At 37.5% G+C, this 25,124-nt stretch overlaps 1 protein-coding gene across 12 annotated transcripts in view; it reads left to right on the top strand.

The window, feature by feature from the left end:
• Positions 1 to 25,124, top strand: part of PLEKHA5 (pleckstrin homology domain containing A5) — a 153,956-nt gene that overhangs the window by 39,879 nt on the left and 88,953 nt on the right. The window contains exons 4-5 of one of the 12 annotated variants that reach the window (XR_010613591.1): positions 10,350 to 10,535; positions 11,626 to 11,666. The exons of 10 other annotated variants lie outside the window; for them this stretch is intronic. The gene's annotated coding sequence lies outside the window, so the exon portion shown is untranslated. Of the gene's footprint in view, positions 1 to 10,349; positions 10,536 to 11,625; positions 11,667 to 25,124 lie in introns of those variants that run through there. One more of the 12 variants, XR_010613590.1, reaches the window with a different exon arrangement.

A 25,124-nucleotide genomic window follows, 5' to 3' on the forward strand; every position in this document is an offset into this window, starting at 1 on the left:
GAAGCAGTCAAGCTGTAGTAAAAGATAGAACTTGACATGTCTTTGCGGCTTTCCTCACCATGCCTCAGCCTTTCTTGCACCTTAAAACTGCCTCTGCAGTCTCTTAGTGGTTCCTATGTCTTCATACTCTCACCTGTGCTTCTTCCAAGTACCTTATATTTTGCCAGATTTTAAAAAGGACTTCTCTGTGCTGCAGCTGTAATGGTGGAGCTCATGACAATCGAAGAGTGTATACACAATCCAAGAGTGTACACACAATCCAGGAGTGCAGCACAGGCTGGGATCTATCTAGCTGGGGAGCAGCTCTGTGGAAAGGGACCTGGGGGGTCCTGGTGGACGACAAGCTCAATATGAGTGAACAGTGTGCAGCTATGGCAACGAAAGCCAACAGGATGCTTCCAGAAGGTGCTGTTACTCAAGCAGCTTGTGATGAGAATTTCTCAGTTTGCCTCTTGTTCCTACTCACCAGCAGGTATCAGTGATAAGAAGCATAACCTGAAAAGGTAAAGTTTTCAGTTGCTAATGGGATGACGCCATCTTAGGTAGCAGGTTTACTGGAAGAAATGTCAGCTAGGGTGTTAAGTCCCTTGTCTTCACTATAGCAGCTGTGTAGAAGCTAGATCTCATTGTCATAACAGCTGGATGTGTAACAGCCTCATTTAAGTTGAGTATTCTTTGGTAAATTGATTTGCAGTGTGAAGTGCAGCGAATGTTTGTGTTGTTGCTTTAAAAATACACTGAACCTTGCAGTTCAGGAGGTGAGGAATCTCTTCGCATCAGCATCAGAATCACCATCGGCTTCAGGCTTCTGTTTGCATCTGCTCTTTGGGTCCCTGTGGCCCTCTTGTGTAACTTTGTATAAACAAAAGCCTGTTTCCACATTGCCCGAATGTGTTCAAACAAGCTTTTGAAATAAAAATGATGTCTTGAGGAAGTTGCTACCAGTGCCTTTAGGCTGTCGTCCTGGCTTCATTCCATATGAAGAAAAAACTTGTAACTCACTTAAGGTTAATATTTTTTGTTTGGGTTTGGTTGTGGGGTTTTTTTTGTTTGGTTTTGTGGGGTTTTTTTTGGGGGGTGGGGGTTTTTTTTGTTTAGTTTTTTTCTGAGGTCTCAGAAGAGGAAAAGAAAAATATGTCAGAGCTTCCTTTGACAGGAAGGGAGTGGGGGATAGTATTTGTGAAGCAAATCGGAATTTGTTTCTGGAGTCAGTAGCTATCATGATCTCTGGAGTAGTGTATGAAGTGTAATGTTCTTAATATGTGTGACATGAGGTAGTTTTGGATGTACTCCAGAAAAGAAGCTACCTCTAGTATGCAGTATTTAGTTCTAATCTTTATTTTCTTTGCACGAAACTTAGAATCATAGAATAGAACAGTTAGGGTTGGAAAGGACCTTAAGATCATCTAGTTCCAACCCCCCTGCCATGGGCAGGGACTTGTATGGATTGTCTGATTTCTTAGGTTTTAATAATAGGGTGGTCTCAAGAGGACTGAATTTGCTGTAAAAGGAAGTAAAATAAGAAAAAGCAAACTGATGCAAGAGGTAAGTCTGATACAGAAAGAAATGTTCAAACTTGGACACCTTAAGGCAGATGTAGATGTGTGAAATGGAAAGTGAGAAGTCAGTGTGTAAGGAAAAGGAGTAGAGAAAAGTAGAAGGGAAATAAGAATACATGGGGTTTTTTTTTACATGACTTTTACAGGAAAAAATAAAATCTCATGTCTAATGTAGCATGGGAAGGAGAAGCCTGGAAAAGGGTAAGTCTGGGAATGGTCTTTGACGAATAAAATAATTGATTAGTTTATCTAAAGTAGCTCCAAACTTTCAATAGTCTGCTATAGGCTGAACTAATTGGTAGCTTATGAACTTGATTTTTGTTACAGAGTTTCTGTTTAGCTTTGTAATTTTGACCTAGGTTATAACCTACAGTGATTTGACAGGAAGGACTGGCAATGGCTGAGTCTTCTTCTGCACCTGTATGGCTTGATGGGGTTTCCCCAGATTACATTGCTTTTATTCCTTTATCAATATTGGATCATTTCTTACATGTCTTCTTACTTAATGATTTCCTCCTTTGATCTCTGTGCATTCCTATTAAGAGATTTGATCCCTCAAGTTAAAATGAATGGTAAAGCCAGGCTTAACACTGATGAAATCTTGTTCTCACTCCATCACATCTTGGGCAGGAAAAGGGCAGTTAAAGACTGCAGCTGCAATGGATTGCTGAAATTGGTGTTGATGTATTGGTAAAATGAACAAGTTAGAACTGTACCACTGCTGCTCCTTTGGAAAAAATGTTTTACCTCAGAATTCAATCTTGAAAAAGCTTAATTCATTTAGTACTCATTAGAGTTACTGAGACTGGGATTATTAGTAGTTACAGAGCAGAAGCTGTTTGGCATTTAAGAAAAATATTTAACCAACATAAGTTCTAATTAAGAAAATATACAGAATGAGTGAAGGGATATAGATACTACATCCAGTGATGTTTTGTGATGACTATAGTTATGAAGCAATACTTCTGTCTAGAAGTTAAAAGTATGTTTGTCTGTATGGACCATTTCCAGCCCATCATGTCCACTAGCATCATGGTGGTTTGATTGCAGTTCTGCTGTAGGTTTCTTCATTCTCTAAGAACAGCAAGGAAGGAACTTCAGAAAACTCTCTGCCTCTTTCAAGCAAAAATCAGAGCAGTTACGTAAGTGGTGAGGATCAAGAGAATGTTTTTAGTGTTCATACATTGATTGTTGCTTTGAAAAGAAACTGAAGCAAATTTCTGGGGCTTGTAGGATACAGAAAGTATTTCTCCACGAAAGGGAAGTTTATTGACAAGTTGTGTATATTTTAGTGACAAGTTTGCTTTATTGAAAAGCAAGTGTTGGTATTCTTCTAAGATCAACAGGAGATTATCCCCCCCTATACTGTCCAGTAGGCTTTCCTTGTTACAATATCACTTTCAAGCCTATCTGTAATTAATTGACTTTCAAAAGCATGTTGATTTCCTTGTCAGCAGTGCAATAGCTTTATAATAATAATTTGCTAATTCGTATGTCCTTGCTAGAGGACGATCTTGTTAGTATTCATTCTTGTCAGGAAATGATCATGCCCGATAGGACTTTAACTGAATCTCAGAGGTTGGTTTCTAATTGATTTTTCTTACTGTGAGAGTGCTGCATAGGTGCATCCTCACCATTAGAGCCTTTTGTTGGAGATGATCCAAAAATAGAGCACAATTCCTTTGCATTTAGTAATCTGTGGTGGAAGTTTCCACTGTCAGATCATTGGCTGAAGTATGCAGTAGGTCCTGTGATATGTAACTAATCCTGAGTACTAGTCAGCTTCTCTTTCAAGAATTATTTAGATACCTGTGTTTATATGTGTATCTGTGATTGTATGTCAGTTCTGTAGTGTCTGAGAGTTGTAACTGTTTACATCTTGCCTAGCTTATAAAACCCATTAAGATTTGTTTTCTAAGTGTATTTGCAACTTGGGGCAGGGGGAGGGGGTGGATATGGGAAAAAAAACCACTTAATATTAAAAACATAGAGCGTGCCTGTTGAGGATGAGATGTGCCAGTGATTTCATCAGTGCTGGGTATCCACTTGTGAAAGCCAGTTGTCCCCAGTCTAGTTTTTTAGACCAGGAGCCTGTTTATCATAGGGTGAATTAGACCCTTGTTAAAGGCAGAATATGCAAATTTCTGCTTTTTTCACCAGTCATTTCAAATATGCTGTAGACTCACAGTATGGTTTAGGTTGGAAAAGGACCCAAAAGATCATCTAGTTCCAACTCCCCTGCCATGGGCAGGGACACCTTCCACTAGACCAGGTTGCTCAGAACCTCATCCAGCCTGGCCTTGGACCCTGCCAGGGATGGGGCATCCACAGCTTCTCTGGGCAGCCTGTGTCAGTGTCTCGCCATCCTCATAGTGAAGAATTTCTTTCTAATACCTAATCTGGATCTTCCCTCTGTCAGTTTAAAGGCATTCCCCTTTGTCCTATTCCTACATGCCCTTGTAAAAGGTTCCTCTCTAATTTTCTTGTAGGTCCTTTTAGATATTGGAAGAATGTTATACAGTCTCTGTAGAAAATAGTGAAATGGTTTTAAGTTCATGGGTTTACTGTATTTAAACAAGAATAATTAGGTGCACATGTAAAATCACATCCAGTGTGTGCAGGCTTTCTGAGATACAAAAACCAGTGCAAGCCAGTTGGAGAGTCAGTTAGGGAAACAGCCTGTAAGGAGAAATTACTTAGCCTACAGAAAAGAAAGCCAAAGGGGAACATAACTCCAGAAATACATTAACAGCTACATTAAGGTGGGAGTAATTGGTTTTTTATGTCTGTGGTAGTTAAGACACGTAATAATGCTCTGAAGCTAGAGCTGGGGAGAAACAGTTTAAAAGGAAATATGTCCCTGATAGTTTCATAAGCCTTGATGGGACAGACTACAGTGACAGTCTGTATTTGCATATATTCATGGTGCTGACGTACCTGCAAATTGTTGTTTTGTCTATTAAACGTGTGATGAAAGCATTAAAATATCTAGGTATACCCTGGATTTATTGGCTAAGAATACACTGTGCGTAAGTGTCACTGTGCGCACTGTCAAATTGTCACGTTATCGATGTGTTAAAGTTTCCAACTCATTCTTTGTTGACCTGTTTTTTTGCTATTTTTCTGTCATGTTGCTCTCTGTATTTTGAAAGACTTTATAAATTCATGCTACTTTCTGGAAGGATTTTTTCTGTGTTTTTGTTTGTTTTCCTTAAGTAAATTCATCATTTGCATTCTGTTGCACATTGTCTGCTTTTTTGGTCTGTCTTCTTTCTATATCTGAATGTAACCTCTTTGAAGTAAGAGGTTTTATTTTGTGCTTGTATGTTAGGAAAAGTACTAGTTCTGGGTTAAGATCCTTTGTTTTTCTGTGTCATGTGTAGGGTACAGCTCCAAATACCACTTGGTTTCAGGGACAGGAAAGGGGTCTTCTAGGTAAAATGTCATACATTTGGTAGCCTGCATACTTTTGTTATGATATTGGGGTATCCAAGCAGCTGTGTTATGGAATTTATTCAGGAACTATTAAAGACTGGAAATAGTATAATGTAACTTACTGTCTGGCATATTTAGGAATCAGCTTTGCTTTGCTTGCTTGGATGTTTTCAGCATTGTTTGGGGAGCTGAATTTCTGATTTGCCTTTATTCATCTGGTCGCACATTTTTTATATGTAAATGTTCCTTCTGCAGGGAAACTAATTTTTGTCTTTTGGGAATTAATGCTGTTTTTCTTACAAATACACGTGCAGCAATGGCCGATCACACTGCCTATGAAACAAGTAGTGCTTTGTTCTTTTTCCTACCCACGTGTTGCTTTCTGTGATTGTTCTTGGCAAAATTAATGGAAAGCCCTGAATTACAGTATTAACTTTGCTTTGATGTCGTGTAGTGGTGTAAGTCCATGTAGTTTTAAAGCATATCCTGGGGGATACATCACAATTTCACTTTTTTTGTACATTTGGTGTGAAGCCTTGAAGTGACACCAGTAATTAAACTGTGTGCCAGGGTGTGGAGATATTCCTGTTGGGATTAATAGATTTCCCTTTGCTTGTTAATAAGCTAGTGTGTTTGGTAGTGCATGTTCTATGCTATGACATGAATATCGATTTAACACATTATTTTTTGGTAGGTGGAGGGGACTAAAGTCCCACAAGCATCAGTTTGCTCTCATAAAGAGTTATACAGTAGTTTCAAAACAATGCTAGTGCATTCCCTAAATGCATATTCAGGGGTAGGATTTTATTGTAATCTTAAATGTTCCATTTTTTTATTACACTGATACCAATGTTCCTATGGTGGGAAAAACATTAAGACCACCTTAGGAATGCTTGGTCCAAGTGGTGTTATTTTATAGCTCAGCCTTAATTGTCTAGTAAATGAAGGGGTTGTGGGTTTTTGTTTGCTTCTTTGCTTGATCAGTGGTCATCTAGAGTATGACTTCAAAATGATTGTACTAGGCAGACCAGAGATATCTGTATGTGATAAATGTTAAGACCTTTAGGGAAGAATATAATAAATATCAAGTAACTATGAGAATGTGAGTGCAGCTGAAAACTGCACCAAAGTGTGTTGTGGTATTTGTTAGTGCTTTATTCTGCATATGTGTGGATTTTCTTTTTTGTTGTCCAGAATACTTTGTGATGAGGAGATCCAGATTTTTTTAAAAGTTCCATTCTTTTCCTTTGTTAAAAAACTTGCTTTTCAGTAAAGTTGCTACTGACATTACCACTTCTTACATCTTGAGAAATGATCAGTGCTTCCTGTGTAGAAATAATTTTCAGTGTCACTTTTCAGTACTGTTTCTGTATTCAGCTTTCTGGTTTATCTGCACCACTTCCCATGCATATCTCCCTTCTGCTACCTAATTTGAATCCTGCTCTGTTGAACCTCATCTATTTCAGACCATTCCATTTTTCTGATTGTCCCTCATGGGGTCCTTCAGTATGCATTTGGAGTTGGGGGTCAAGACTGGATCTCCATGCCCTGTAGAGTTCAGTGGTGATGTGGTTGTTTGCTGTTACCAATTCCTCTAATATGTTTGCTTTTTTGACTGCTACAGGGCTGAGACTTTTTGAAACCACCAGAGAAGAGGCACCTAATTCAAGCCTGACCTTTGTACTTCTTTTTCCTTTTCAGAATTGCTTCGCAATTAATGCACTCGCTTTCAGTTGTTATCTTGTATCTCAGGCAGAGACTATTATGGGTTTTCTTGGCAACAATCTTCAATCTAATTTTGCCTGTCCTGAATAATTTCTTATCAATTGAAAATTATTCCTGTGTATTCACTTGCTTTTCCAGCTAGCTTATGAAAATCTTGAGTATAATGAGTTCTTGTATTTTGCATTCTCCTGCCGGTACATAGAGGACTCTGTTTTGTTTCATTGCAGTTAGGCTGCTTTAAGAGGTCTGAATGAAGGACTTTGTTAAAAATTGGATTATTTTCTTTTTCTTGAGATAAAAATAATGGATCTGATTGGTATGATTCCATTGCAGCAAATGTGCAAGGTGAGGCTTACCCCCACAGAGGTGGATGTTCACTCTTTCGCAAGTATATGGTATATCTGTTAGTTGTGTCCTCTGTATAATTACAATGCCTGATAACTTGCACAATACAGAAGCTGAACTTGAAAAAAGTGGAGCACTTTATAGCACATTGCATCACCATTTGGCAACTTCATTCCTCTGACAGAAAAGTTGGTTCATATGAGGTGTGCCGTTATGTCATACTACTGAATTTTTCCTTATTTCCTTAGAATTCTTAAATACATACTAAACTGACTTGGTGGGTTTATTGCACTTCAGTTATATCAGCTCAGTAAAATAGATCTCTTTTACTGACATTGTTTTGAGACTGTTTATAAAACCCGCTTGCCTATAAAGAGATGTTGGCACATCTAAGGGGAATTTTGTTTCTCCAATGAGGAAAAACATGGGTAGCTCTTTTGCTGTGGTTTTGTCTGTCTTGAGTGCTGCTTTCTGCATCTTCATATCAAATTGCTTCTTCAGATTCTGGAAGATGTTTGTCCGCTTGGAGAAAGTCTCTGTTCGATATTTTTATTTTTTTTTTTTTCCATGTGCCAGAGGCGACTTTTCTTGGCTTGACGAATTGCAGCATTAGGCTTTTGGTTTCTGTGTTTAGACTCGAGTTCCACTTTTTGAAACGTCTTTTTTTTCTTGTGGGTTTTATTTAGTGGCTTTTATGTTTTGAAGACTACAACTAGATAAGAGTTGGCTGTTGCATTTACCCAGCACCTTCCCTTCCTCTGCCTGCCCCCCACCTCCACACTTGCTTACTGCCAGCTGGAATAGAGAATTCCTGTTTTTCTGGTAGATGGCAGCATTTACTGCTTGTTCTCTTGCCTGTCCCAGTGCTTTGCTGGAGGATCTGAGTGGCTAGTTTCAGTTAACGCGTGCTTATATTGGAGTAACTTGTTAAAGCAAGGGGGAAGCGGCTGGATTTTTGTCTGCTTTGTGTCAGGCTGCCAAGGATGCAATACCAGCTGTGGTTATGTGCCTTTCTTTTTTTGGAAACACTAGTGTTGCTTACTTTGAGTACCTTGGCAGAGGAGAGATTTTCCTTTTTCATAGCCTACTTTTGAGTAGCTTAACCTCTGAGTAAAAGGCAATGCTAGTCTGTTTGCACAATGCTAAAGACGGACTGCAGTATGCATATACGGTTATGGCATTTCATGACACGGACTCAAGTTGATGCAAAGACTCAAATCCAACTTTATTACAACCAAGCCCTTTTTATCCCCCTCTTCGGTACTTTCCCAACCTGCACGTACATACACCATTCAATCTCATTGGCCCCTGTAAAACTCTCCAGGAAAATAGTCCAGTCACAGTGCTGCAGACCCGCTCACAACCCCCACGTTGTCTGGCCTTCAACACCGCAGCTCATCGCCCAGGGCTTGTCAAAGCACCAAGGCCTCAGAGCTCATTCCCAAACTGTTGTTCGTGCAAATCTTACTGTCTTCACTCCCCACGTAGGGTAAATATGATATATATAGATTGTGTATGTTCAAGATTAATTGAACTTGGGTGGGGCTTTGATTTTGAACATAAACACTGGGGTTCTTCTAGAAAGAAATCCATCATTAGTACTGCTTTAATAGCAGAGATTATCCAGGCTCTTTAAAGTGGGAGGTATTTTCAATCTTTATTTCGGGTTTCTTCCTTTTTGTGAACTTGTACAGGAACACAGTCAATGTCCAGTCTAAAATTTTACTTTGGCATAAGCTTACAAGTGGACCACGAAAGGGGAAAAAAGTACTTGGGAGTAAGATGTGGAGTAGAAATTAATGGCACATACCTACTTTTCCCATGCCATTTTCATGTATGTCAAGGGTGAAGAGAATTGTATTATTAACTGTTTTCATCCTTCTTGTAAAATCAAGCATGCTTGGCTTCATTGGGTAGCTGTGCTTTAGACCAGTTAGTATATGTGATTGGGGGAAAAAGTGACAAAATATTTTTGACTGTTGCTTGTTATGTCCTTGAAATGATTGTACGTTAGGGGAAGGAATGAAAATACTTTATTGCATTATGGAAGTGCTGACTTTTGTCTCCAAATAGATTCAAGGAACATAATGAAAATATAGTTAAAATGTGTTCATTCTGTTCTTACTGTTAACAAAAACATCTTGATGTTTTTGCCAATCATGTCAAAGAGCTATAAAATCATCAGAAGATATGTGGAAAATTTCCTGAAGAATTTGTAGTTCCCTGACTTCTAAAAGCATTAGCATTTATGGAAGAACTTTATAATACCTGTACCGCAAATGTTAAATCATGTGTTGCTTTCCTAATGAACATCACTAATACATTGCACTTTCTTTGGGCTATAAATCTACTGGAACTGACCAAGTTCTGGTGTCTGGAAGGCAGAGGTCACTGAGTGTTTAGGTATATGTCAGTGTGAATAAATCATTAATTCAGAAGAGGAAAGGCAGTGATGTTTGTAGTGATAAAAAATTTGCTGCATGAAGTAATACTGTTACTGCTAGGAACAGAAATTTTTCGCTGTTCAATTGATTCTTGCCCTCTTTTTCCTTCCTCTTCCTCTCTGTCCCAACCTCAAGTAGGTAGCACATGGGACAGAAAAAAGTATTTTTCCCCAGGAAGCTTATTCTGTCTTTCCACACTCTGAAGGCAAATTCTGTTCTTTATATAAAAATTAATGTAAATTCTTTTTCAGTTTCTTTGAAATTTTAGATGGAGTAATGGACAAGTACATGTATGAATATTTCTGTCTGGATAAATTAACTTCCTGTCTGTTCTACCACTTACGATGCATGTGGTTAGGATAAGACCTATCTCTGTGGTAACCTTCCTGCTCTTGCTATTCAAGCCAGAGAACATATGAGGCTCATCTTAATAAATGCAGAATATCTTTCATTATGAGCTTTGTCTTTTCAGGACAGGCTAAATGTTCAGATGGGATTTTGCTTTTGTTTGGGGTGTGTGGTTGGGGTTTTTTTTAAGTTGCATTTGTATATTAATTTACACTGCAGATCACATTACTTCTTTCAGATACTTCTGTGAATAAGTTATGTATGTTCCACATTAAAATATTAATGGAGGCTATATTTGACTCCTTGGCACAGGAATAAGATTTTCCAGGTGAAGTGACTTGAGGTTGCAAAAGCTATGCCAAGTACTGCAGTGCTAAAGAAAATGACTAGTTTGTGCGTAATTATTTCCAGATGTACTTTTGACAGTTAATTATTGCATTGCGCTTATTATCCTGAATAAACTTGTAAACAGTTGTTTTTCCCAACTCTTTAGGTTATGCTTATATGACTGACTTAAATATGGATTGTTCTGGGATACCTGTTGCCACATTAATGTGCATTCATACAGGAAGAGGCACAAACGATCTCTACATGGTTTGAAAGAAAAAGGCGCCAGGAATGGACACCAGTGTAGCAGTCAGTTCAGCTTTCCGAAGTTCTTCTAAGCTTTAAAACTTAGGTAAAATATTTGAGGATTAATAATGCTTTTGTGTGAATGACATTCACAAAATCCCACAGAATCCCAAGGGTTGGAAGGGACCTAAAAAGATCATCTAGTCCAACCCCCCTGCAAGAGCAGGGTAACCTACAGTACATCACACAGGAACTTGTCCAGGCGGGCCTTGAATATCTCCAGTGTAGGAGACTCCACAATCCCCCTGGGCAACCTGTTCCAGTGCTCTGTCACTCTTACAGTAAAGAAGTTCTTCCTGATGTTAACGTGGAACTTCCTATGTTCCAGTTTACACCCATTGCCCCTTGTCCTATCACTGGATATCACTGAAAAAAGCCTAGCTCCATCATCCTGACACCTACCCTTTACATATTTGTAAACATTGATGAGGTCACCCCTCAGTCTCCACTTCTCCAAGCTAAAGAGACCCAGCTCCCTCAGCCTCTCCTCATAAGGGAGATGTTCCACTCCCTTAATCATCTTTGTGGCTCTGTGCTGGACTCCTTCAAGCAATTCCCTGTCCTTCTTGAACAGAGGGGCCCAGAACTGGACGCAATATTCCAGATGCGGCCTCACCAAGGCTGAGTAGAGGGGGAGGAGAACCTCTCTTGACCTACTAACCACTCCCTTTCTAATGCACCCTAAGATGCCATTTGCCTTCTTGGCCGCAAGAGCACATTGCTGGCTCATGGTCATCCTCCTATCCACCAGGACCCCCAGGTCCCTTTCCCCTTCGCTACTTTCCAGCAGGTCAACCCCCAACCTGTACTGGTACATGGGGTTGTTCTTCCCCAGATGCAAGACTCTACACTTGCCCTTGTTAAATTTCATCAAGTTTCTCCCCGCCCAACTCTCCAGCCTGTCCAGGTCTCGCTGAATGGCAGCACAGTCCTCTGGTGTGTCAGCCACTCCTCCCAGTTTTGTGTCATCAGCAAACTTGCTGAGGGTGCACTCAGTTCCCTCATCCAGGTCATTGATGAAAATATTAAACAGCACCGGTCCCAGCACCGACCCCTGAGGAACTCCACTAGTCACAGACCTCCAGCTAGATTCTGCGCCATTGACCACAACTCTCTGCCTTCTTCCTTTCAACCAGTTCTCGATCCACCTCACTACTTGATCGTCAAGCCCACACTTCTTTAGCTTATCTATGAGGATGCTGTGGGAGACAGTATCAAATGCCTTACTGAAATCAAGAAAAACTACATCTAGCGCTCTACCATCATCCCTCCACCTAGTCACTTCCTCATAGAAGGCTATAAGGTTGGTCATACGTGACTTCCCCCTCATAAAACCATGTTGGCTGTTCTTAATGACCCCCTCATCCTTGATATGCCTAGTGATGGAGTCAAGAATAAGTTGTTCCATCATCTTTCCAGGGATGGAGGTAAGGCTGACCGGTCTATAATTACCCGGGTCCTCCTTCTTGCCCTTCTTATAGATTGGTGTGACCTTTGCCATCCGCCAATCCTCAGGCACCTCGCCCGTTTCCCACGACTTACCAAAGATGATGGAAAGTTGGAAGATTTGGAGTAAATGCACATTACAAGCAAACAGAAATGATGATGCTTTACTTTTGAGTATCTTACCAAGGCTTAAAAGAGAAGAAGTGCTATATCTTGTCTTTAAAATAAATAATGAGATTTTAAAATTCAGATCCAGAAGGAATAAATTTGTTAATCATCAAAGGTAACTTCTGCCTTCAGACTGAACAGGAAATTCAGATGCTTGTCAGTCAACTTCTACAAGTCATTTCTCAAGCAGACAAAAGTCTGAAACAGTTTGTCAAATGAGATTAAAAAGGAAAAAAGTAATATACCGCAGAGTAACATTAAAGAGTCGAAATGCCCTGCAAGAAAACAACAAGTTTGGCTTGATGTTCTTTAGTAATTCATGTTTGAAATGTGAGGTGGTGATAGTAATTTCAAATGATGGTATCATAATGGCACTAAAATATCTGTATACATGTAATTCAGATATCTGTATTTCTAACAGTTTTTTGATAGCATTTATTTTTTCTGTATGCACTTTCTGGATGATTCTTATTTACACTGGTTGGCAGTGGAGTACTAGATTAGTGCTTAGGGAGATTGATTTTTACCTCTTGTTATAAAACCTAAAGGAAATAGCGATTCTAAAATCTGGGGGGAGGTGGGTGGAGGATTTCTCAGAATATTATTAGCCTTATGGCAAGCTATTCAAAACAAAATGGACAAGTAGAAAAAACAACAAACCAACCAAAACCAACCAAAAACCAAACAAACCCCACAAACACTGCAGCTCCTGTGTTTTGTTAACAGCAAGGTTTTAGTAATAAATAATAATACAGTAAGTAATACTTACTGTAACAAAACCTTACTTTCAAGTATGCATTTGTCTTAAGAACTAGTTTTCTAAAACTCATGGCAGAATTTTTTTAGTACTGCTCGTATGATATTTTGATGTTTCAGTGTGATGAACCCTGGCAGTGTCTTATCTAGCCTAATTTAGATTTTTAAAAAGCAACTGATCAACACAAGTCTGAACACACCTTGTAACAGAGAGAGGGAGGGAGAGATGATACTGCCAGCAAAGGTCAGGATTTTAGTGTGTTAGCACATTAGTTGAGACTTACTTTTTGAAAGGCATTTTTTTCTTTGTCAAACTTCCAGTTCCAAACAAGTGACTGAATTTCAGACCTGTTTTTTTGAGTGGGGAATGTTTGGGTGTGTTGAGGTTTGAATGCAGGTTGTGTTTTTTTCATTTGCTTTAACAGTGAATGAATTATTCAAAATAGGTGAAAGATGACACGGACTCTTCTTCAGGCACGGCTGTGCCATCAGTGTGTATCCCAGAACTTCTTGTTGGGCTGGGCTGTAGTCTTGAGTTCCAGTGAGGTGGAAGCTGAAAGTTTATGCTTCAGGAGCTGCCCTCCTGTAGGTGGAAAAATTAAAAGGCCATCAATACTTGATTAATAACCCGCAATTAATAGTTGGGATATATTTTGCACTACTGTCTCAGTATTCCTTGCAGGTACAAGGTACCGCCAGAAGTAAGCACCTGTAACATACCTTTTGCTAAGTAAATAGAACAGTCATATTTTTCTCTAGTGACAGAATGCTGCTGGCCTATTGCAATGTGGCTGGCATCACTCTACAACTGAGACCATGGTAATGTGTTTTTACTGTTCTGTAATATCTGAGCATTATAGTCTTAGCAGCTACAGATTTACCAATAAAGAACATTAATCCGTAATTGATGTTGTTTCATTAATTCCTGTAACAATACTACATGTGTGTATACAGAGTAAATTACAACATTGTTTCAAGTGTTTTCAAACGTAATTTGAAGTGCAGCATAGGATATTGTGTGGAAAACTGTAGCTCTGCTTTTAAACCACTTCAGGCCAACAGGATTTTTAAGGTGGAGGAATTCATGTAGTGAAAATGTTAACTCCTGTTCGTTTGCAGATGGTTTCCTGAGAATTTTGTAGCCGGACTTGAGGTAGGAATGGTCTGATAGGGTTTACTGTGTGTATATGTCAAACGAACATTGTGAGTTTTGTCTACCAAATTGCTTACTGTAAAACTGCACATTGCAAAGATAAATGTCTGTGTGCATAATGCATTTTAGTAGGCAGAGCTGCTATTGGGAAGAGAAACTTGTAGGTAGGTTGATATAAACACTTTTTCAGCTTTTGTCCGTTTATGCTGTTTGCACACTGATAGAGAGCCAGGACTCAGGCTATGCTGCACCAAGATACTGTTTTGGAAACATTGAATTGCTACAATTAATCAGTCTTTGAAACTGGTTTTTTTTTTTTTAGTATATGTATTTTTTTAGTCAGTTCTGACTTAAAACAAGCAACAGTTTGTCATCACTTTTTTTTTTTTTGAGTTATGCTATTGTTTTAGCAGTTTGTTTTGAAGTCTTGAGTCACAAAGGGCTTAAAAGGTGCAAAATGAGCAGCAGTCTTCCTACTTCTTCTCCTCAACAGTGGGTTAAAGTAATAAGATTCTCATGTTATCAGTGGAGAATGAAGCAATAAGCTTTTGGTTTTCTGTTTTCCAAGTAGTACTGCTTTGGGACTGTTTTCATATCTGTGTGTGTGTGTGTGTGTACATATATATGTGTATATATATAAAAGTAACGCCTTGGCCTTAAAAAACCTCAGAAGTCTGTCAGATACTGTTTGAGAGAGAAGTTTAAGTAAAGCTGTGAATGAATTTCCTCTTGATTGAATTGAAGCCACACGTCGGCTGTCTTCCTCATTAATTTTTCTTCTTCTTTTTTGGACTTACTGGGTTTTTGGAGCTTGGTTTCAGCATGTAGTATACCACACACTTCACCATTCAAATTTCCTGTGATTTTTTTTTTTTTTTTAAGTGCTTTGAATGAGAATGAGTCTTTTACTTGTAGGAAGTCAAATTTTCAGTGTTTAACTTCTTGTTCCTAAAGATACTGTACATCCACATTATCCCCATGTCAGTGTGTGTATATCTTAGCTTTAAAGATGGGAATTTTAAGAAAATATTAATAGCTTGCAAAATAATCTTGGTGTTTGCTATCTTAACTAAAATTTGACTGTAGGATTCAAAACTGAGATTTTTTTTTTTAGTCATGTAAATCATATTTAGTTGTTGACTTTATGGTTTTGTTTTTAGCTTATTTGCTATGAATCATGTCTGAATGGTATCCTGAGTACCAATTGTATACTTTTTTGAAGAACTTGAAATATTGGAATAATAAAAAAAACTTTATTCCTGGGCTGTTGGCATGAAAAAAAAAGTAAATTAAAAAAAGCATTTAAAGTATTGCTCCCTCTAGGTTTTATTGATGCATTTAGGCTCTTTCATATTGGGGAATATAAAGCTCATTAGATCAGTGAAATTGACTTTAACAAAAGGGAAAGCCATAATATAGCTATTTTTGCCTGTGCTGGTGTTATTATAACTGTCACTTTGATTAGATTTCCTTTCAGCAGGTGTAAGTGGTTGGTATCCATCCAACAGTGGGAGTTCTTGGTGAGGATAGCTCTGCTGAATTGGTTGCAGCTAGTACAGAATGAAATCCTGTAATATTAGTGGCTAATCCAGCTGGATATGGTGATTCAGTTGAGAATAAAATTAAACAGCTACACACCAGCTTGTGAATTTGTTGTCTGAATGTATGAAATAGTATCCCTGTTTTAGGCATCTGTGAGTGGGAAACCCTAACAAGGATTCTTATATCAGGTTTCTTGACTGAAAATTGTAATTATATACCTGTGTTGTGTGATAAAGTTCAAATCCAAATTAGCTGTGGATCATTCAGAGTTTAATTACCCTGCTCACTGATTTAATAATCTTCCGATGTCTGTGGCTTGAAAATTACTCTCTTCTCTCTTCCACAATCCATGCTACACCAGTTTCCAGTAAAATAGGGAACAGTCCATAAGCTCTGGCCTGCTGGTGTAATTTGAAGTGAAAGTCAACTCCATGCCACAAGTTGGTAGATCATTCCCTATCTTGTTGAAAAGGATGTTGAAGAAGGCAGGGTAATAGTGAAAACTGTTTGAAGAAATATGTAAGTTTTAAAAAACATCCCCCTACAAAAAAAAAATCCCACAAAAAAAAAAAAGGCGCAAAAAACCAAACCCTAGATATGTAATAAATTGATACCATGATACCATTCCTGCAGGTCTTCACAGTATCTGGGTAAAGCAGCCGAATACAGGAGAAACTCTCGGTAGTTTGATATATTCTGTCTTCTAGGTTTCTAACAGAGTGTATTTGCAGTTTTTGCAGTGTTAGTCAGAAACTGAGATAGCCAGAGATAGGGATTTTTGTTTTGTGGTGGTTTTTTTTTTTTGTGGAGGGAACATGTACAAGAATTCCTATCCAACAATAGTGTGGTGTTGTGACTTCCAGTGGCAGACGATATATTTTTGTATTTGACTACACTCCTGAATCGATGCAGACTCTTCACAAGTGGTTTTAGAGGCTAAAAGGAGCTCTGTGCCCCAACTGCACATACAAAGGACTATCACCTATTTAGTTTTGTATTGCTACCATCTAGTGTAATTTGGTGCATCCTGCTTTTCATGTAGGTGCAGTGGTGCACTGTTTACCATAAAATCTGACTGATAAAATTACTTTTATCACATTCCCAGTCTGAGGTCTGTCAATCTACTTTTGTTCTTGACAAGTGTTCTACATGCTTTAGTCATCCTTGTTGCAATTTTTTTGGAACATCTTTGGAGTTTTTATGTTTTGTTTGTGTGTAAGGACTGATATGAACACAAAACTGCTTTTTCTGGTGCAAACCATAGGGCTTACCTGGTCTGTAGTCCTCTAGCTGACCCTAAAAGCTCTGTAAAACTTGACATAGAATTGGGACCTTCCAGTTCTATGGAACTAAGGCAGATACCTTGGGCAATAGATAACCTCTGTGGTTACAGAACATTGGCTGCTTTGCCCTGTTCAGCATTCAACCAGTAGTTGAATTCTTTGAACAATCAGCCTTGAGTCAATTAGGTGAACAAGAGTGCCATAAAGGCTTTCCCAGTTGTAAAAAGAAAACAAAAAAATAATTTAGCTGAGCTTTCTGCTTTGACCATACCTGCTATCAGCCCTCTGGATTTTTTTCTTTTTATTTATCTTTTTAATTTCTTTTTCTTTGGTTGAAAAGCTTCCTAATTCTAAAATTTGAAAGACAAGCTATATTAGGCTTGAGATGCAGGATCCATCTCTCCCGTTTTCACCCCGTACACATTTGCATGTGGTTCCTCAGAGCCTGCAATGTGTTAATTTTTTTGCTTGCCTGTTTGTGAGTCTTCATTGAACACAATATTCTTTTTCTCCCATTTCAACACTTCCAGAATTTTTCTTTCTTTCAGTAAACTTTTCATACCTTTCTATTTAGAGATGCTTATCTGTATTTTGCTTTAAATAATTTTGAAAGAAGTGATGCATATTTTCCTTCAATATATTACATTTCCTGTAATGTCCTCCTTTCTTTCATTGCACAGAGTTCATCAGTTTTTTGCATATCAAGAGACTTTGGAAATGAGACAGAGAACTTGATCCTTGTTCAACTTCGTTCAGCCAGTACTCCTGTCTGTAATCACATATTGGGAACACAGCAAGTTGTCAGAGTAGCATGTTTTTCTAGTTAGTTAATTTTAAATTAATTAAATTACTGTATTTGTTTTGTAAATATTAGATGATAGCTCTACAGAAGGTTATTTTTACTTTAGAATTAATTCCATTGGTACAAAAAAGCGTAATGTGTGAATGTTTAACAGCAATTCAGAATGAGTTTAAGAACCTTGCAAAGAGCTTTTGCTGGCTAGTAAGTTAAGTGAGGGGAGAATTCAGATGTTTTCCGGATGGAGTCTCAGCAGTGTTAACTCTGACTTTATCAGTTAATGAAAGGGATTCGTGCTATGTGACAGTTATTGAATAAGGATTTGAAAATTACTGTAGGTCTTGCAGCACAAAAAGGCTGCTGAGCTTCAGTGTGTCTTACATAAAAACTTGTATTTATGGGTTGGTTCACTTGTGTTTCATCCAAAACTGAAAAATATTTTATGCTGCTTTTATTTACGCTAGATACAATTGAAGGATGTGTTACCAGCCAACCAAGTCTGTAATGCCCTAAAAATTTTTTTGAACTTGTGCAATTCTTGCAGTATCAGAAATCTGCAGAAAAATCAGTTGCATTGGGCATCAAGTATTCAGATTGGATTCCTGAGATCGTTGATTTTGAGCAGAAGTAAAGCATGTTCATACAGGGAATTACTAGATTTTTAGCAATTCTGGGAATAGTCACAAAATACAAAGGAATGTCACTAATGGATTGAATTTTAAAAACCATCAAAAAATTGCCATACCAAGTACAGTTCTTTTAAAAGAAAAGAAAATTTAAGAGAATAATGGATGAAGGGGAATTCTGTCTACTCTGAGGATAGGTAGGGGGTTTTCTGTTTAGCTAGAGCTTGTAATCAGGATAGACACATATGTAGCTTGCATTTATGAAAAGTGGATTTGATGTCAGGCACCCTATAAAAATATATTAAAAATGTATTATCTAGATCTATATAGATAGATATATAAATGGTAATACGCAAACTGTTGACTATTCAGTTTAATTATGGGTGTATGAAGAGTGAAATCAGAGTATGAAAAGACAGACTTGACAGAGGTTTGCAGTAACTTACTAAGGAGTAGAATACAGGTTTCTTCTCAGCTGATGTAGTAAACATATTTTGTGGATTCTTTGCCTTGTTTGCCCTTTTGTCATGTAATTGTAAACTCCTCCATCATGAAGCCTTCAAATGAAGAGATCGGGTGAGGAGGACATGCTTTAGGGAAGGTTCTTAGAGTTAGTAATAGCAATCTCCTTTAGGTGGGTTGTGTAAGCCCCACAGTTTAGTTGAAGACTGTTCATTTTAGGTTTACTGCAGGTATGCTGAGAGTGCTGTACTTGAGTGGAGTGAGAGACATTTCCTGCTTCTCTGAATTTCTGGAGTTAACTGCTCAGATAAATTGTAAAAACTTAGGGAGTGACCAAAGTAAAACAAACACCACAGGTAATAAATGGTGTCTTTCTGTAGTGATTTTATGTCCTAGTCCTGATTTTGGTATTAATCAGTTCCTGATGCCTTTAGCTATATGATACCTGCTAAATGAAAGGTCATTTAGCATCATTCAAAGGAAGATTTGTATGTTCCTTTTTCTCAACTATTGCTATTCCTGATTGTTCAAAATTACTTTTCATAACTAGTATTTAACATCTGTTCAGTTTTCCTTCAGTATTGAAGGCATGAGGAGATAAGTTAACAGGGAAAAAAAAGAAGAAGAGTGAAGAAGGCCAAATTACGCATGGGATGGAAAGAAAAGCTGTAAACCAGTGAGACAGCCAAATAGGGTGCAGAAATAATCACAAAAGAAAAACAAACCCAGAGAAATATACTTATCAGCATAGAAACTTAAATATTACACAATAAGCACACTGCAAATATGTAGCACAGGTGAAACTATAAATACAAATGAAGAACATAAATGATATTATGGAAATAACAGGAAAATGACTCATCTTTTGAACTTTGCGTATGTAGTATTTTGCTTGTGATTATCTAGACACAGTTATACACTTTTAACTAGTTCTGTTTAAAAAGTGGTGGTTTTTTTTTCACTTGAATAGGTCAGCTGATAATTGAGACATAAAAACATAATGTCAAACAGATTTTTAAATTGCTACACATTTCTGGAGAAACATGTAGCTTTACATAGAAAAGGAAGAAATTTTAGATACCTGTGATGTAACATTTGAGAGGAGTATTTTGAGGTATTACTTACAGTAGACCAAATCCAGGAACTATGTGCTTGTGTGATCGTGCCCAAGCTGAGAAGAGAGCTTGAAAGAGCTTGTGTGTAAGAGACATGATTGTGGATTATTTTTTTTTTTTAGGATGCCATAGAGTCTTGTGAAACTCAGCTGTGTATAATTTACTGAAGAGTTTATCATATTAGTTAAAAATACCAGTTGTGTTAAGTCAAAGCTTTTAATAAAATCAATATAAAGCCTAGTTATAAGATTAAAAGGGAATCTTCATTCTGAAATAGCGATGAGTTTGACAATGAGACTTAAAATGAACCTAAACAGAATGCAAAACATCAGTCTTATCAAAATGAGCTGCTCTGTTGTCAGAACACGTGATCAGAGGTGTTTGTGCGTGAACTGTTGCTAAGAAGCTGTTAAAGGAGCAAAGATGTCAAAGTATTCACCACATGATTTCTTGATAAATATATTGGAAGAAGAAAACCTCAGTCATTAAGCACCTTCTGTTGTAACTTTTAACTGTGTGCTGAGTTTACAGGAATGAATCTTACTCCTGAAATACTCTCGTAGGTCGTTATAGCAGCACACAGTAGTTTGGCATAGTTTTAGTATGCTATGCGATAACAAGGCTTTGGTTTGTATATCAGTGGAGAAACTTCATAAATATGCTTCAGCTTTCAGGTCTGAAGTTTGATTTTTAATCTGTTACCAGCTTTGACAAGCTCAGAAGAATAATTATTTTCTGGAAGTCCTATGTGCAGGGTTTATTTTTCTACTTACATATTGATTTTTATTTTTTTTCTTTCAAGATATGTATTAGATTACAAATTGACAGATTTATACTCGCTATAAAACTTTCTTATTAAATGCGAAGGTCTTCAAACTCAAATTTATGTTGTTGTAAAGGAATCCTTTCAAATTCAGTGAGAGGTTTTTTTGCAAGCAGCATTTTGCATTAGTTGTTGAATCAAAGCATTTTGGTTTCAAGTGCTATTTATAGTGCCCCTTTCAGTTCATTATTGTAGATACAGTTTGTTGGTCATTAGGACAATAAGATATAGATTTATCCAAAGAAGGAACAGAAACTGTCCTGAAACTTACTTAAGCTCCTCTAGCAAGTTGGGCAGATGTCCAGGAAACACAGAGGAAGTTTTTCCACAAAAATTGGGTCTTTTGGGGGAGGGCATGCCCACAAAAATTTAACTTCAGAGCAGACCTTTTGGAGTTGTAAGTTGTTGTCTAGCCTCAAGAAAATTCTTGCAATTTGTGCTCAGTTTAATGGGATTTTGGGAAGCAAAGACAAATAAACCTGAAACAAGAGAACAGTGTACTTCAATTTCAGTGGATTTTATTATCGACTTGTTTTCCTCTTCATCTTCTATTTGTGGAAACTACAAAGGACTGGTTAGGTAGATATGGGTTTGTACATATCTTTCTTTAATGGCATTTTTTAAATAGGTTTGATCTAGCTTCAGATTCAAATATATGTGGATGAAAACATTTCTCATTCAGGAAACAACTCTTATGTTATCGACATCTTGCATTTTTAAAAGACATTGTATTTCATCAGTTTAAATCTCTGCGGATGTTCAGGGACCAGTAACAGAACAAATGATGAAAAGTTAGGTGATGAGAGAAAATAAGCTAATTTAAGAGTTCATTAGCTTGCAAAGTAATGCTGAAATGCTTATTGAGAAGGAGACTTTACATCGCCTAATGATAGACTATAGAATTAATTTGAATTTTGCAGCCTGGACAGATGTTGTAGCAAGTGGCGCTTTTTGTATGTATTGGTGTAAGAAAACGATCTACCAAGGTGCTGTGTGATTAAAAATCAAATGAATGCAGTTAGTGTTATGTGATTATAAATAAACTTCTTTTTATAGCGATGCAGTATTATCTCTGGAATATGAAATGGGATGTTTCAGTTTGTTCATGAAGTCAGGTTTAACTGTGCTGTAGCTGCATTGTGCATCTTGACTTCTGGGTTTATGCCTGGAAGTAATTTCTGAAGTAAATGTGCTTCCTATCATTTTTGTGTGAGTTCAAATGCAAATGGCAAGCATAACTGTTATAATAATTACCTTAATAAATACTTTGTATTTATGCCAAGAGGTTTTTCAAAGAATGAGTGCTGTGTGTCTTAGACTTCTGATATCAATCTGTGGCTGAAGCTGCAGATTCTTACAGTAAATATAAGCATTTTTGGCATAGATATCAAAGTCTTTAAGTTAGTTGTAGTCATTAGTGAAGTTTAAGGATAATGTCTTGCTTCTCTGCTGGACATTGTATTAACCTTTATCCACTGTGCTAAAAGTAGAGGATTTGATACATGCCTTCCAAGTAGTAGGGTTAATACCAAATTTGGTTAGGTATCTTTGCCCAGCTGTGGTAGAGACCAGGAGCTGGGCTGTGTCAGTTTTTATATAGCACCTTTTAAAATACAGTATATATAAAGTAGCCTGTCTAGCTTTTCTTTCAGCTTGAATGATAAGCAGGAAAGCATTTAAGAAAAAAACAAGAGTGCCTGGGGCACAGCTTTTGTCTTCCCACAAGAGGGGAAAGACTTGAAAAATGAATATACAATAAGTATGGAAAGAGGCCTGTGAGGGAGAGAAAAGCAAAACCTAGAAGACTTCTATACTACTTGTGTCTGTCTGTGGGTGAATTAAAATATGTTTATCTCTAAAGGAAAAGATTTTGATTATCTGCTTTCTTTGACATAGGATTTTTGCATTTAGATAACCTCTCTTTAGATATAAAAACAAATTGCTTCATTAAGAAGCTAAATGGCTTCTTTATATATGAAGAGATGTTAAGTAGGGGTAAACTGCTTTGGAACATAAATCACTTGCCCCCCCCCCCAATCCCCTCCCCCAGAAAAAGCTGCCCAGAAATCACCAGGTGGGATAATTCTTAAATTGATTTGAGAATATTTAACAGATGTGTTGTCTTTGTTTGATTTATGATTTGTGCTTCTTAGTGTTCAAATCATATGCCATCCTGAAAAGGTTTTCAGTCTATTGCAGTGTTATCGTGTAATTACATTAAAGCACATGATGATAGTGTTTAAGCCTTAGGATGCCGTGCAGGGAACTAGTGGAAATAATTATCCGCGCATCAGTGCAGATTAGGGGGGAAAAAACAAAAAATCAATACTGCTTGGTGGCTGAGTTTTGCGTATTCCAATTAATGATTTTAGATTTGACTTAAAGTTCTGAAATTGTTTGGAAGTAGGCCATCTCATGCGGAGATGAAGCATCAGGCCATTTTAAATTAGATACCGAGCATGCTCAGATCAAGTACCCACTCTTAGATTTTGCACTGTGTATCTCGGTTCCCTGTTAGTAGAGCTGTCATTCAAGTGAAGTAGAGGAGAGCACAGCATGCCCTTTTGTCATCTTTCTGTCAGTGTACATATGATTTCTCTTGGAACTGGGAAACTGAGATGTGAGACAAGCCTTTCTGTTAGATCACCAGTGTTTTTGGTGAGTGGATATTGATCTCTTTCCTTTCTCTTGCCTTTAGATAGCTCAAATAAAACTCAGCTTCATAGTTCTCTCTATTCTCTAATAATGGTATCTATTTGAAATGTCCCTGCTGTTGCACACTTCAGTAAAATAATTCAGGTACCTAGGTATTAATTTCTTTATTGGAGAAGAATTACTTTTTTTAGCAGGAATGCTAGGCTGTTTCACTCAGAAGTCCAAAAAATGGGCATATAGTTTCTTCTGACTTTGAATTAGCTAACTATTCTAAATATAGCAACAGTTCTTCAACCATCGCTTCTCAGTCATTTTTCATTTCCTTCTTGCTCTTAGGAAATTGGTTTAAAACCTAGATGGTTTTATATATCTCATATTTTAGAGGGAGTTTGAGTAGTCTTGCGAAAGAGAATTCATTTATGTAAGACAATACTGAAGGATATTTACAATACTTGGTTTCAACACAGATTGCCAAACAGGGTAAGTTAGCTGTTGTCACCTGTTTTATTTTTTCTGATCATATTGCATGTATTTTCTTCTTTAATCAGCTAAGAAGTAGAAAATGGCATCTGCTAGGTCTTTGTTAGAACTGAGATTTTGCACTTTGGTAGGATATAATAGGAATTTCTGACCAAATTTATAATCTGTATAGTAGCTGAAATGCGTGTTTGATATAGCTTAACATTAAATTAACTTTTAATTAACTGTGGGGAGGCAGGATTTATGGCTCAAAGTATTGTCAAAGCTTAGTTCTTGCACTTGCCTTAAAGATCTTATTTTCTTCCAAGAGCATCTACAAAATCTGACTTTTGAATTCCTTAATGCAATGCATTTAACTTGCAGCAAAAAGTCATTTGACAATATATTTTTAAAACATCTAAACGGGGTTGTAAAAAGCAGTGAGGGAATTGATAAACACCAGCACCCACCTCCCCACCCTCACCCCCACAAAAATAAAAAGTTGGCTCCTAATTGCACTCATGTCCCAGTGAATAAAGATGATTTAGCATCATGATTGAACTCCATATGTGTGTCAAGGTTTCAGTTGTGAAATATTAATGTTACTTCCTAAAATCCATTTAATTACAGGATTGAGATTGGAGATTGTAATTCTAATACATTTGTTGGGTTAGGAGGCTTGTTTGTTTTCACAAGCAGATACTTTTGTTGTGGTTGTGGGTATATCCTTCAAATAGTCTTCTGGATAGAAGATTTGAATTACAATGGGGAAAACTGCTTGTCAGTGAGTTCACTGAGCCTGACGAAATTCTTGCTGAACATAACCCCTATTATGATTCTGATTGACCCTGACTAATAGGGTTAAAATCAATAAACCTGTAAGCTTCATCATTGCCTTGACAGTCCTGGCTGGGAGACAGGATGGACAGTGCCGTGTGTGAATCTTGAGTACTTGAATGTTAGTGTGCTTGACCTCCTGATGCAGGGTTCTTAGAGGAAATTATCTAAATTGTTGTAATAGTTAAGATTATTGTTAAAGCCTGAGGATAATGCATTTAATTGAGGCCTTGCTGTGGCAAAGGGCTGTCATAACCCATCAGAAAACCTGCACTTTGGCTGCCAAAACAGGATTCTAGTGTTTGTATGTCTGACAAATGATGAAAGAGAGACAGCAAGGGGTGACTGCAAACCTGTGTTGTGCTAAATATATTACTGTACTACCTTGTTATCTTCAAAATGTTACTTCTAATACTAAGTGTTTGCTCTTACAACTAGAATATGTCATTTGATAATGGTTGTGCCTTCAGGTACTGTGAGCTGTGTGTCTCCGAGATCTGGAAGATGCTAT

The sequence above is a fragment of the Lathamus discolor genome, chromosome 1 (assembly GCF_037157495.1).
Source record: "Lathamus discolor isolate bLatDis1 chromosome 1, bLatDis1.hap1, whole genome shotgun sequence".
Classification (NCBI taxonomy): Eukaryota; Metazoa; Chordata; class Aves; order Psittaciformes; family Psittacidae; genus Lathamus; species Lathamus discolor.